This window comes from Podarcis vaucheri (genome assembly GCF_965113315.1).
Source record: "Podarcis vaucheri genome assembly, chromosome: 6".
NCBI lineage: Eukaryota > Metazoa > Chordata > Lepidosauria > Squamata > Lacertidae > Podarcis > Podarcis vaucheri.
Genome location: NC_138764.1, coordinates 18,789,234 through 18,802,707, shown reverse-complemented (window position 1 = coordinate 18,802,707; position 13,474 = coordinate 18,789,234).

Below are 13,474 nucleotides of genomic sequence, written 5' to 3'. Positions count from 1 at the left end.
ACCACCAGAATTACGCTTTCCATTTTGAAGTTCAGAATAGATTCGTTGCTTTGGAAAATGATCATCAGGCATCCACACAACATTATCGGTCCAACGAAGTGGATGTTGAAGAATCATTGCTTCGACACTGGGGATCTTTGCTTCTTCCAGTACACTGGCATCAGTTCGCCTGTCTTTCCAGGTGATGTGTAAATTTTTTTGGAGACACCATTGATTGAATCTTTCAAGGAGTTGGAGGTGGCATTTATAAGTGATCCATGTTTCACAAGCATACAGTAAGGTTGGTAGTACAATAGCTTTGTAAACAAGCATGTTGGTTTCCCTGCGAATGTCCCAGTCCTCAAACATTTTGCACTTCAATCGGGAGAAAGCTGCACTCGTATATGCCATCCAACTCCACTCTAAAGTGTTCTTTAAATGAGGCAGAAAATGGAATCCTCCCTCATGATGGGAGTCAAACTTTGAGAAATTGGAGTACAGGTTTCAGTGCAGCACTAATACAGAGTCACTCAGAGCACTCTCTGGGCCATGTCTTCCACGACAAGACCTGTGGTGATTTCAACCATGCGCAAGTAAGAAGCAGGAGAAAAACGAGGGCAGGATGCTGGTGAAGTAAAGATGGGGACAGAAGGCTTTAAAATGCTTAAGTGCAGGAGCCGTGGCAAAAATGTCACGGCTTTGGTGGTCTAGAAAAGGCTTTGAAGAAGCTGGGGACAGAATTGAAGGACAAGGAGGGAGTGGGAAGAGCAAAGGCAAAATAGAACAGAATAAAAGAATGAAGCAGGCAGTGCTATGGCGCAGTTGAGCTTGTGCAGCACAGAGAAAAAAGAGGAGAATAAAAGCTTGGGAGGTGACATGTAACTGGGACAGAGAGTCCCAAAATACAGCGCTCCATGTTTGAAGCTGATATGGAAAGAAGCAGAGAGACATAAGAGAGAATGGCATGAGACCAGCAATGGAAGAGGAAGATTGTTTTAGTGAAAGAACATGGAACTCAAAGAGGAGGAGAGAGATTGCAAGAGGAAATGGAATGTGCTGTCATTTAAAGGACACAAGAATGGATCAGAGCAGGAATACCATGGTACAGCCCCAACCCCAGTTCATTTGTTTTCTAAATACATAAGTGGAGTCCATCTTAGATTTACTACCCCTTCTTTGTTTTCTGAACTTTTTGTGTAAGAGAAGACGCTTTGGAGTAAACTCTGAATATATTTATTTTTGAAAGAGCGTGCTAAAAATGGTAGCATTTCCTAACTTATATGACCTTTCATGAGAATATCACGACACCTTTGTTAAAATATTTTTAACTGAACAGATTTTAATCAGTTGGGTTATTTAATAAAGGGCAAAAAGAGATCTAATTTAACTTTTGATATTAGAATGGAACTGATAATGTCAAAATGACAAATATTCAGCCACTTTTTAAATGCTTTATTTCCCCCCTTTAAAGGTTACCATTTCAGTAATGCCACATGTCAACAGAAGAATCAGCATCGATGACAACCTTAGCTCAGAGACACAGGTGCCATGAGCACTATGTATTTAAAGCAGTATCATACCACTTTAAACGGACAAGGCTTCCCCCAAACAATCCTGGGAACTGTAGTTTGTTTTGGATGCTATGAGTTGTGTGGATGCCTGATGATCGTTTTCCAAAGCAACGACTCAATTCCAAACTTAAAAATGGAAAGTGTAATGCTGGTGGTCAACAAAAGAGGTTTAAAGACTGTCTCAAGGCAAATCTTTAAAAAGGTAGTATAAACAGTGACAACTGGGAAACACTGACCTGCGAGCGCTCCAGTTGGAGAACAGCCTTTACCAAAGGTGTCATGGGCTTTGAAGACATTCAAACTCAGGACGCAAGGAAGAAACGTGCTAAGAGGAAGGCATGTGTGGCAAATCCACACCATGATCAACTCCTGCCTGGAAACCAATGTCCTCACTGTGGAAGAACATGTGGATCCAGAATTGGCCTCCACAGTTGCTTACGGACTCATTGTTAAAACCATGTTGATGGAAGACAATCTTACTCGGCTACGAGTGATCGCCAGAGAAGAAGGAGGATATCTCTATTTTCTTTATAGAGCTACACTTCTAGAGTTCCCTGGGAAGAGGAATTGATTGCTAAACTACTCTGAAAGTTGTAACCTGTGAAGGGAGGTCTCCTGACAACTCTCGGTACTGTTAACGAACTTCCATTCCCAAGGATCTTTGTGGGAATCTGTAGCTGTTTAAGTGACATTCATATGCTGTAAATGTATAGTGCAAATTGGTCCACAGAGTGGAATTCTAAGAAGGAATCTGGGTTCAACAGAGAATTTAGGGGAAGAAGGAGAAAGTCTTTCTCTTTCTCAAATGCTCCAAACACATAGCTCTAAAATTGTGACATCACTTAAATCATTTTATATTCTCACCTGTTTTTTTTTCCCAACAGAGAGGAAAAAATCATTACACAAAATGAATTATGTGAACAAAGCATAATAAAAACGGTACAAGAGCAGTAAGTAACCGTAACCAAATAGAATAGAAACTTGGTGTTTTATTTCAGCTTCGGAAAGCTATACATTTTAAGTGTACAAACTAAGTTGTACCTTTTGATTTTACCCACCTGTGAAAAATTCTTTTTCAACAAACAGGAAGGAAGGGAGCAAGGGAGCACATAGTCCCAGGTTTGCATTTCTCTGCACTCTGCAAGTAAATAGGATCACTTTACACAGAACTAAGGGTGTGTAACAAACACCAAAGCCCCTTCAGAACCGCTTCTCCATCAGGTAGAAATGAGCAAAGCACATTTCTTGGGCTAATAATCCAAAAGAATAGGCAATAGAACATTCCTCTGGAGGTAGCACAAAGGGCTCATGAGTATTGGCATCTGATAGCCTTGTATTTCCTGGAGTTGTCTAATTCAGTGGTTCCCAATTAGCTAATTCCTGAGGACTCCCTGTTTTTCAAAGGCCAAGCAATGGACCCCCTACTTTGTAAAATTTTGATAACTCTATGCTAGGAGCGTCTCCACCCTCATCATCCAGCCCAGACACTGAGGTCCAGCTCCGAGGGCCTTCTGGCAGTTCCCTCAGTGTGAGAAGTGAGGTTACAGGGAACCAGGCAGAGGGCCTTCTCTGTTGTGGCACCCGCCCTGTGGAACGCCCTCCCATCAGATGTCAAACAGATAAACAACTATCTGACTTTTAGAAGACATCTGAAGGCAGCCCTGTTTAGGGAAGTTTTTAATGTTTGATATTTTATCGTGTTTTTAATATTCTGTTGAGAGCCTCCCATAGTGGCTGGGGAAACCCAGCTAGATGGGTGGGGTATAAATAAATTACAGTGGTACCTCGGGTTACATACGCTTCAGGTTACATACACTTCAGGTTACACACTCCGCTAACCCAGAAATAGTGCTTCAGGTTAAGAACTTTGCTTCAGGATAAGAACAGAAATCGGGCTCTGGCGGTGCGGCGGCAGCAGGAGACCCCATTCGCTAAAGTGGTGCTTCAGGTTAAGAACAGTTTCAGGTTAAGAACAGACTTCCGGAATGAATTAAGTACTTAACCCGAGGTACCACTGTATTATTATTATTATCCTCTGCAACTCCTAGGTTGGCAGGAGCTGGGGCAGAGCAATGGAAGCTCACACCGTCGCGGGGATTCAAACTGCCCACCTTCTGATTGGCAAGCTCAGCAGGCTCCGTAGTTTGATCAGCTGCTCTGTTTTCCCTCAGCAACAGGGGAAGGTTAGAAGACATCTGAATGCAGTCCTGCTGAGCAAAGTTTTTAATGTTTGATCGTATTTTTAATATTCTGTTGGGAGCTGCCCAGAGTGGCTGGGGAAACCCAGCCAAATGGGCGGGGTATAAATAAAATTATTATTATTATATCATGATACAACTAATTGTTATTTATTGTATTAGTGTGGTGGTGGTTAATCTTACTCTATAGATTTACCCCAAAGCCTTCTAGAGTAAAACAAAAAATTTACATGCTGAACTAAAGGACCCCGTGAAAGAGCAAGTTGATTTTTTTCAGTGGCATTGCTTTTACCAGGATCAGCTTTGTATTTTATGATTAGTACAGGAAGCTGTGAATTGTTAGACTCCAAATGCCTTTTTACCCAGCTTCTCATGGCCCATGCCAACAGGTCATTTCTCAGAGAAAGAAGACTGCTTTCTGTTCTCCTCTGATCCCACTTGACAGCTCTGCTTTACCACAAAGGTAAATGCGGAAGAGCTAAAAATCTATATGAAAAGCTTGATGGTATGCAGTATATATTGATTGTGTTAATCTGACCAGATAGACTCTGGAGAGCAGATTACACTGTCTCTGCATGATTAATTTACTGTACTTCTGCTAGTCTGTAGCACCCAAGAAGGACTTTAAACAGACAATGATAAATGGAAGGGAAACCACAGAAGATTCATTTTGTCCTAGAAGTTTGAAACTTCCCTTTTGAGTGAATTAAAATGTACAAATATCTACTTCTGCTTTCCACTATATTTATCATTCCTAAAGGTTGTTTCTCATGTTATATTTTCCAGACACAGAATGGCTTCTTGTGAATCTTTTTGGGATTTGAATTCATGCACAAATGACACACATACACAGCTGGCATCTCAGTTCATCTTGAAGCAGCATTTAAGTATAATAGAGACCGTGAACATTGTGAAACTGTCCTGGCCAAGCATACAGCCCTACTTGAGGAAGTCTTCACAGCTAGCTCTTCTTGCTGCAGCCAGTTCATCATCATCACCAAACCATTTAATGGCATCACATACAAACATCCAAAACAAAGCTGCAGCCAGTTGCATGACTCGTTGCTGTCATCAGACACAGGAATCAAGGAAGCAAGCTTTCCAACAGCAAACTGGTGAATCTTCCAAACAACAACAATCACCTAACCACCTGCCCATACTGATGGCCACCAGTCCGGATGGTTTTAAACAAGGTTTAGACAAATGGCTATCAACTACAACTAGTCACTTGGCCTATGCTCCAGGCCCACTGGGAGAGGCAGTATAACTCTCAGTACCAGTTGCTCAGAGTCACAAGTAGGGAGAGTGTCCTTGCTTAGGGGCTTCTCAAAGCCATCTATTTGGCCACTATGAGAACATAACGCTGGACTAGATGGTCCACTGGCCTGAGTCAGCAGCTGTCAGGGACTGGGCAGAGCAGGAATGGAGGAGACTGTTAGAATTCCTGCTCCATGATTGCAGTCATGGAATTTTTGTCTTTCACATGACAGTATATGTATAAGTGACGGAGACAGGATGTTTGTGTTACTGTGTTCTGTGAAGTGGGACTGTTGTCCTTTGTCTTTCTGTCTTTGCTGTTTGTTGCGAGAGAGAGGGAGTCATGTTGCAGTGCTCCGTGTGTGTTTATATGTAAATAAAGTAGATTAGCCAAAATGCTGAGGTGCGCAAGGTGCGCAGACTCTGCGGATCCCTAAGTGTGCCAGTGCCAGTTGGCATTGGTCGCTGTGATGTTTGGGCTGAAGAAAGCTTTTGAAGCTCCCAAACAAACATCCAGGAGGGAGAGAACATGCCAGTTGGGCATGTGTCTCTGCCAGGGTCCTACTCGAGTGTAGGCTAAACTCCTGACAGAGACTGCCTCCCCAGCCTGACCCTTCCAGAGAAGAAGAAGACAGTTCAGAATTACAACACAGGGTTGAGGGAGATCACAGCTCAGAGGCAGATGAGGGGGAAAGCTGGGAAATAATGGGAGAGGTAGAAGAAGCAGCACTGGGGGCAGGACATCAGCTGATGGACACAGTGTCTTTAGAAAGCATTCCAGACCCACCCCCTCTCCCAGAACCCAGCGAGCATTGAAAGTAGGAGAGCAGGGAGCTCAGAGGCAAAGGGCACTTTTCAGCAACCATAGTGATGACACATGAAGGGAGAGAGGGAGGGGGTGAAGACTCATTCGGGGAAACACCATTATTCCACCATTTCCAAGCCTTTCTCTGTGAAGACTGAATAAAAAGCAGTTGGTAAGAATTCTTCCTTGTCTTATCCATTCTTGGTGATCTGCCGTGCGGGTTGTATCCACTGCTGCCAGACACCAGGCCTTGTCTTATGCTGTTGTGTCTTTAATCTCTTTGTGTGTGTCCAATGAACAAGGCAGAATAATGTATACAAAGGGAGGAAAGCGTAGGGTTCCAGTCAGCCTGGGAAAGGAATGCTATCATGAGATACAGTGGTACCTTGGGTTACATATGCTTCCAGTTACATATGCTTCAGGTTACAGATGCTTCAGGTTACAGACGCTTCAGGTTACAGACTCCACTAACCCAGAAATAGTACCTCGGGTTAAGAACTTTACCTCAGGATGAGAACAGAAATCGCGCAGAGGCAGCAGGAGGCCCCATTAGCTAAAGTGGTGCTTCAGGTTAAGAACAGTTTCAGGTTAAGAATGGATCTCCAGAACGAATTAAGTACTTAACCTGAGGTACCACAGTAACTGCATTCTGACCAAGTACAGTGAAGACTGCTCAACAAATACCAGAAGCAAATGAACAAAGCTGGGAGTTCATTTGAAGTACTTTATCATGCTACTGTGAAATAAGAAGATCACACATGAAAGGCCTTCATGCAGTAAGGAGAATGGGGGCAGGGAGGAATCCATCATTTTTGTTGTATATAATTGATTTCAGGATAGAGGAGAACACCCATTCCAATCAGAAAATGGGTTTCTTGGTAATTTTGCAGAAATCCATCTCGAGTATCTCTGGCATTCTGTTACTTAACCAACATTGTTCATACCACCTCTCTGCCATGCTGTCATTTTGGAAGTCCAATTCCAAAGCCAGTGAGCCAGTGTGGTGTAGTGGTTAAGAGCGGTAGTCACGTAATCTGGGAAACCGGGTTCGTGTCTCCGCTCCTCCGCATGCAGCTGCTGGGTGACCTTGGGCCAGTCACACTTCTGTGAAGTCTCTCAGCCCCACTCACCTCACAGAGTGTTTGTTGTGGGGGAGGAAGGGAAAGGAGAATGTTAGCCGCTTTGAGACTCCTGAAGGGGAGTGAAAGGCGGGATATCAAATCCAAACTCTTCTTCTTCTTCTTCTTCAATTCCCCTCCCCCAAAAATACTTTATATCTTGTCAGTTCTATGTGTCAAAAGCCTGGTTTGATCATCTTTTCATAAACCCGTCATATTATCCCATCTACTTCTTGCAGTGCAAGCGTGCAACATACCGAGGGTATGGGGAAATCTGTGAACACTTAAAAGAATTCTCAGAATACTGATGTTTAACAGACAAGATCTTACTGTCAGCAGCATCCCCATACAAGTGTTTAAACGGTGGAACAAGAGGACTTATGGTGCTTTGAGCCAAGTAGTGAAGTGGAAATGTATCCATCGGGAATGTAATCAAATAACCTTAAAGCTACTTCCAAGTATCAAATAGCCACTTTATCTGAGTCTTGGCTTAGCTCTCCTTCGATGCATTAATTACTGAATGTGTGAAACAATATGACGGAAAGCACCGTTAACCTTACACTACGAAGTGCTGGGTGTACAAAACATAGTTATCAGAAGGGCTGTAAAAATCTCCTGACATTGTTATCTCTCTTTATCTCGGAAATACCAAAACAGTAAGATGTAGAGAAAAGCAATTTCACACGCTGTTTGCTTCCTTCATTGTTAATTTTTCATTAATGTTCATTAAAGCTTCCCATTGTAGGTACAGTGGGATAAACCCCTTTCAGGAATGTGTGGAATGATTCCATTAGGAGTTTGGGTCTAATTAAACACATAGGCTCACTTTTTATAATTTTAGAGTCTATCAGCCTACTCTTGGGTTGTGTAGGAGAGACAATTAAATAAATGTGTGTTGCATAATTTCACATTGGTAGCTTGTGGAATGGTATTCCTTGAATTTTTTTTAATCTCATTCAATTAAACTGATTCTTAAAGAAATTAAAGAAACGTTTCTTTAATTTCTATAAGTACATTCTTAAATGTACTACTTGAAGAATCTTAGCATTCACAGCCATGCACAGTCATATATGCATTGTGTTATATGTGAAGACCCATGAGGATATGTAATCCCTAGCGCTGGGCCAAACATTCATCTAATTTGGAGAGTGCAATTTTGGAGAGGGGAAGACATAGAGGGATGCATCTCTTGGGGGAGGGCAAATTCTACAATTTTTCAGGAGGTAAGGTTCTTACCATTGAGAGAAGGGTCAGCTGTGGAGGCTGGTCTGTTGGAATGAATGGGGCATTTCCCACAGCCAGGCACCACTTGCCTGCCTTCTTATTTACAACAACCTAATGTCACTGATGGTCTATAGAATTCAGCAGAGAGGACTTTGGGGACAAAACCAGAGCAAGTTGGCTCTGTCTGTTATTGGCTATGGCTCCACTAACAATAAGCTCTACATTTGGTCCTACCAGTTCTAACGGGTACCAAACACTGCTGGGAAGCCATAGAGCATTCCAGACATGCTTTTCTTAAAAACAACTTCCCTGCTGTTTCATAGAAGCTGTCAGACCCTTGTTCCTTCTAACTCAGTATTGCCTCTTCTGACTGGCATTATCACTCTTTAATTTTAGGCAACCCTATCTATCTAAACGGCCTCGGTCCTGTATACCTGAAGGAGCATCTCCACCCCCATCATCCAACCTGGACACCTTCTGGTTGTTCCCTCGCTGCGAGAAGTGAGGTTACAGGGAACCAGCCAGAGGGCCATCTCAGAAGCGGCACCTGCCCTGTGGAACGCCCTCCCTTCAGATGTCAAGGCTATAAACAACAATTTTATTTTTAAAAGACAACTGAAGGCGGCCCTGTTTAGGGAAGTTTTTAATGTCTGAAGCTGTATTGTTTTTAAGTTTTAAATGTTTTTGAGTTTTAAGCTTTTAATGTTTGATCGTGTTTTTAATATTCTGTTGGGAGCCGCCCAGAGTGGCTGGGGAAACCCAACCAGATGGGCTTGGTATAAATAAAGTGTTGTTGTTGTTATCTAGACATGCCAAGGATTGACCTGAAGCCTTCTGCATTCTTCTTTTGCCTAGAACATGGGGCAACCATCTTTCCCACTCTAAGAGCCTTGGGAACAAGGGCCTGTCATGACATTGCATCATTCCTACTGGGTCACTCTAAGGAAAAAAAGATTGCTAGGTTGCAGCAGCTCTGCTGCTGTATGAACCATCAGCAAAGACTAGAGCAGAGCTCTCTGCTGACTCCTCTCCTGATGGGAAGCCCCACTCCCATGGCCACCTAACAACGGGTAGATTGCATTCTCCCCCTGAAAACGCCCCCAAATTCTCCACTTTCAAGAGCATCCAAATGGTCCAGTGAAAGTTGCCAATAATCCCAGTTCCTAATAGGCCTACTGAGGCAAAAACAATCCTTGAATCTTTATCCTCATATCGGAAGGTATACCCCTTGTACTTGAGGATAAGGAAATACCTCCCTGGGGTTCTAAGTCAGAGGTAAAACTGCAGACATATGGAGAAATCACACAAGAGCCCATGATCCTCTTGGCCTAGGGACTCAGGTGATGCCAGAAAGCCAATCCCATACCACCACCAGAATAAATCTCCCAGATCTGCTTGTCTGCATTCATGCGGTTCAGCTTCAGGTTCTTATCCAAAGGTGGGTCCCAAAAATAGAATAGAATTTAGCCATAAAGCAAAGTGGCGTGTAGGCACAGCCAGTTTCTTTTCATCCAGCCTACTTCATGGGGCTTTAGTGAGGATAAAATGGGGAAAACAGAAGATAGGCACTGTATCTTAGTTTCTTGGATAAAAGGGAAAATGCACACGTGATAACAGTGGCACTACAATTAATAAATCAGCTGACTTGTTATATGAATTGGTCTAGCTTATAATGAATTGAGCACCATTTCCAAAAAAAATGTTGTTCTTCATCCTGACATTTTGTGTGTATTATTAATATCCACCAAATCAAGCACCCAAACCAGCTGCTTTGTAGCTGCTTACTGTCAACAGTACTCTTGTTGATGGCTGTGAACTCTGACTAGATCACCAAACCAAGCAGCTGTTTGTTGTTCCTTGCAAATCTTATATGCGATTCCTCTTCTCCTCCATTTCCCCTTCTTATAGTGAACCTATCCTTTTGGAAGCAAGGGCTACTCACAAATAAAATAAAGGTTTCTGCAGATCCAGTGTAAGCCCAGGGTTTGTAGAAGTAGGTTTTTTAATGAAGAAAAATTGAGAAACATTACATTTTCTATGAAAAGAGACTAGAGATGGACTGTGCATTCACTCTATCCGTAAACTGTTGGCATTCAATCTGTTAGGAGCTTCCTGAGACAATGAGGTTGCTGTCAGTTTTCAGATGTGTTGGATGAGCAAGAATCCCAGGCTATGACTGTGGCTGGTTCTCTTTATGCTAAGGGGAAGCTAAACCTTTCAGATTCTTTGAGCCTCGCAATACAGTGGTACCTCGGGTTAAGTACTTAATTCGTTCCGGAGGTCCGTACTTAACCTGAAACTGTTCTTAACCTGAAGCACCACTTTAGCTAATGGGGCCTCCTGCTGCTGCCGCGGCACCGGAGCACGATTTCTGTTCTCATCCTGAAGCAAAGGTCTTAACCTGAAGCACTATTTCTGGGTTAGCAGAGTCTGTAACCTGAAGTGTATGTAACCTGAAGCGTATGTAACCCAAGGTGCCACTGTACTTCCCCATCATTGGCAGCTAGTATTTGGCATCCCAGTAAGTCAGTTTGAAGATTGCAGGAATTAACGCATAGGGGTTGCCCAATAAGAAGAGTTGGTTGTATGAAATACTTGGAAACCAAATTGCAGCAGCAGCAGCAACTTAAGGTCAAACAGCACCGGGGTGTAAAAAATTGCCTTGGAAACGCTTTGATGAAGGATGGTTTTGAAATCGCTAAAATGAATTAAGCCTAGGTTGGCTTGTCACAAATGTTATTAAATAGTGAGTAAATAGCTCTGGTCCCCTAAAACTAGTGTGAGCCTACACGAGGAGGCCATCAATGGCACCGATTCTAGGGAACCGCTGCAAAACATTATTATGGATCCCACTTGTCCCCATCTAAAGCTATTTCTTGTTCTCATGTGTGTGTGGTGGTGGGAGGTTGGCTGGGCAGCTGAGTCAAAAGGCAGTTCTATCACTGCTGTTACTATGGAGTGAGGTTCAGGGCAGCTGAAAGAAAATTGTGATTTGGAAACAGGAGGAGAAACATGCTAATGCAAATGTGTGTGGAGCCATCAGTGCACACGGGCCAACATTATGAGCATAGATGTCAACTGTCCCTTATTTGGCGGGAAAGTCCCTTATCCCAGCACCGTGTCCCGCTGCTGTCCCTTATTGATGATGTCCCTTAAATTTCCCGGGTTTCAAAGGAAGCAGCTCCTCTCCCTCCCTCCCTGCCGGCCAGGGAGGAGGGAGGCTCCAACTGTGTTGCTTGGCTGCGTTGCTCACCCAATAAGGAGTCTAAGAACGACTGGGGGGCATGCCTTGTGCAGATCAAATCGTCCGCGTTGCCTGGGGACTCGCCTTTGCTCAGCGCTTCCCAGCGGAGAGGTGACGGTTGTTTTCCTTGCTGCATCCCCTTTGCCGGGTTGCTGCACTGTGGGAACCACCGCTTGAGGCTTCGTTTGGCTACTGGCTGGGCTTTCTGCCTTTAGCTTGGAGGGGCTCAGAAGTTGAACATACCTGTGCTCCGAAAATCCCTTATTTTGGCTGCTGAGCCCTTATTTTCGAAGCTGCTGGTCCCTTATTCTCAAATCTGTAAGTTGATAGCTATGATTATGAGCTGGGAAAGAATTATCAGGAAACTGAGGCTCTTTTTTGTCCAGATTCAAAGAGAAAGCTTGTAAATACCATGCTATTTTCAAATCAAGCGGAGGGGAATTTGTCTACATCAGGGGTCAGCAAACTTTTTCAGCAGGTGGGCCGGACTATTTTTTTTTTGGGGGGGGAATGAACAAATTCCTATGCCTCACAAATAACCCAGAGATGCATTTTAATTAAAAGGACACATTCTAGTCATGTAAAAACACGCTGATTCCCGGACCGTCCATGGGCCGGATTTAGAAGGTAATTGGGCTGGATCCAGCCCCTGGGCCTTAGTTTGCCTACCCATGGTCTATACTGACATTGTAGAGATGTGTGAAGTCTCAGTTCTTCATTGCCCCTCTTTTGGTATTTCTTGTTTCACATTGGACTACTTCACCCAGTAGGCTTCTTTGTAAGTATGAAAAAAAGTAAACTCAGCATCACAGCTTACTATAAATACATTGGGTTTGATGATGCCCTATTTTTGCAATTCTTCCTAGGCTTGATCATTTATCATTATTACCATCTTCCAGAAGACCCTGCCACAAATGAATGAAAGTGATACTTTATTTTCAGAAAACTAAAGCTAAATATTTTCTAAGGGGGTTAGTTTAACTCTAACAATTTACCAAGGAGAAACAGGTTATCTCTCTACCGCTGCTTATTTCCTAATAGCATTGGGCAGGGTTCCCCTTTCCTATGCATGCAGCTGTGCGCCTGCAGAATTTATTAAACCTTTCCCCCAGATTCCTATTTTACAGATCAGCATGCATTTTGCCAGGCACACTGTGGTGCACCTCACCATTAACATAAACCCCTCCCATGCTTTACATAGCACAATATCTTCATGGGGCTATCTTCATGAGGACTCCAGTCTATGGATTACTTGTGATCTTTAGCCATCTTCATGTGGTCAAATGCTGCCTGCAGTAATCACGTGAGGATGGGCCTACATCAATTAGTGCCCTAATTCTTTTCCCCATATAATTTTCATTAATTTTTCTGATTTACATTGGTACCTCAGTTTTTGAGCGTCTTGGAAGCCCAATATTTCATTTTTCGAACGCCGAAAACCCGGAAGTAAATTCTTCCATTTTCCAACATGCCTCGGAAGTCAAACGGCTTCTACTTCATTGTTTATTTCTTTGTTTTTCAATTTTCTCCATTGACTTTGCAGACCGCCCTTTGCTGCTCAGTTGTCAAACGTTTCGGAAGTCGAACGGTCTTCTGGAACAGATCACGTTTGACAACTGAGGTATCACTGTATTCATTTAGACAACCTTAAGCTATCAATAACTTCCCTTCTTCTCTTTCCACGGTTCATTTTGCATAACATAAATCCCAGCATATTTTACATAAACTATACCATTCAGTATTCCATTATTACATCCATCAAAACTTATTTACACTGTAGAATTTATCTTAATGCTGCCCACGTTTTCAAATATACACAATTTTCCTCCATATATTCAATGAACATTTTCCAGTCTTCTCTAAACGTATGTTCTTGTTGTTCTCTTATTCTATATGTTAGATCCGCAATCTGCGCATATTCCATCAGTTTAAGTTGCCATTCTTCTTTAGCTGGGACTTCACTTATTTTCCCATTTTGGGGCTAACAAAACACGAGCCGCTGTGGTAGCATACATAAATAACCTTTTAGTGCCCTAATTCTGCTGGAATTCTAGAGACTACTGGAGAGTGACTTGTTT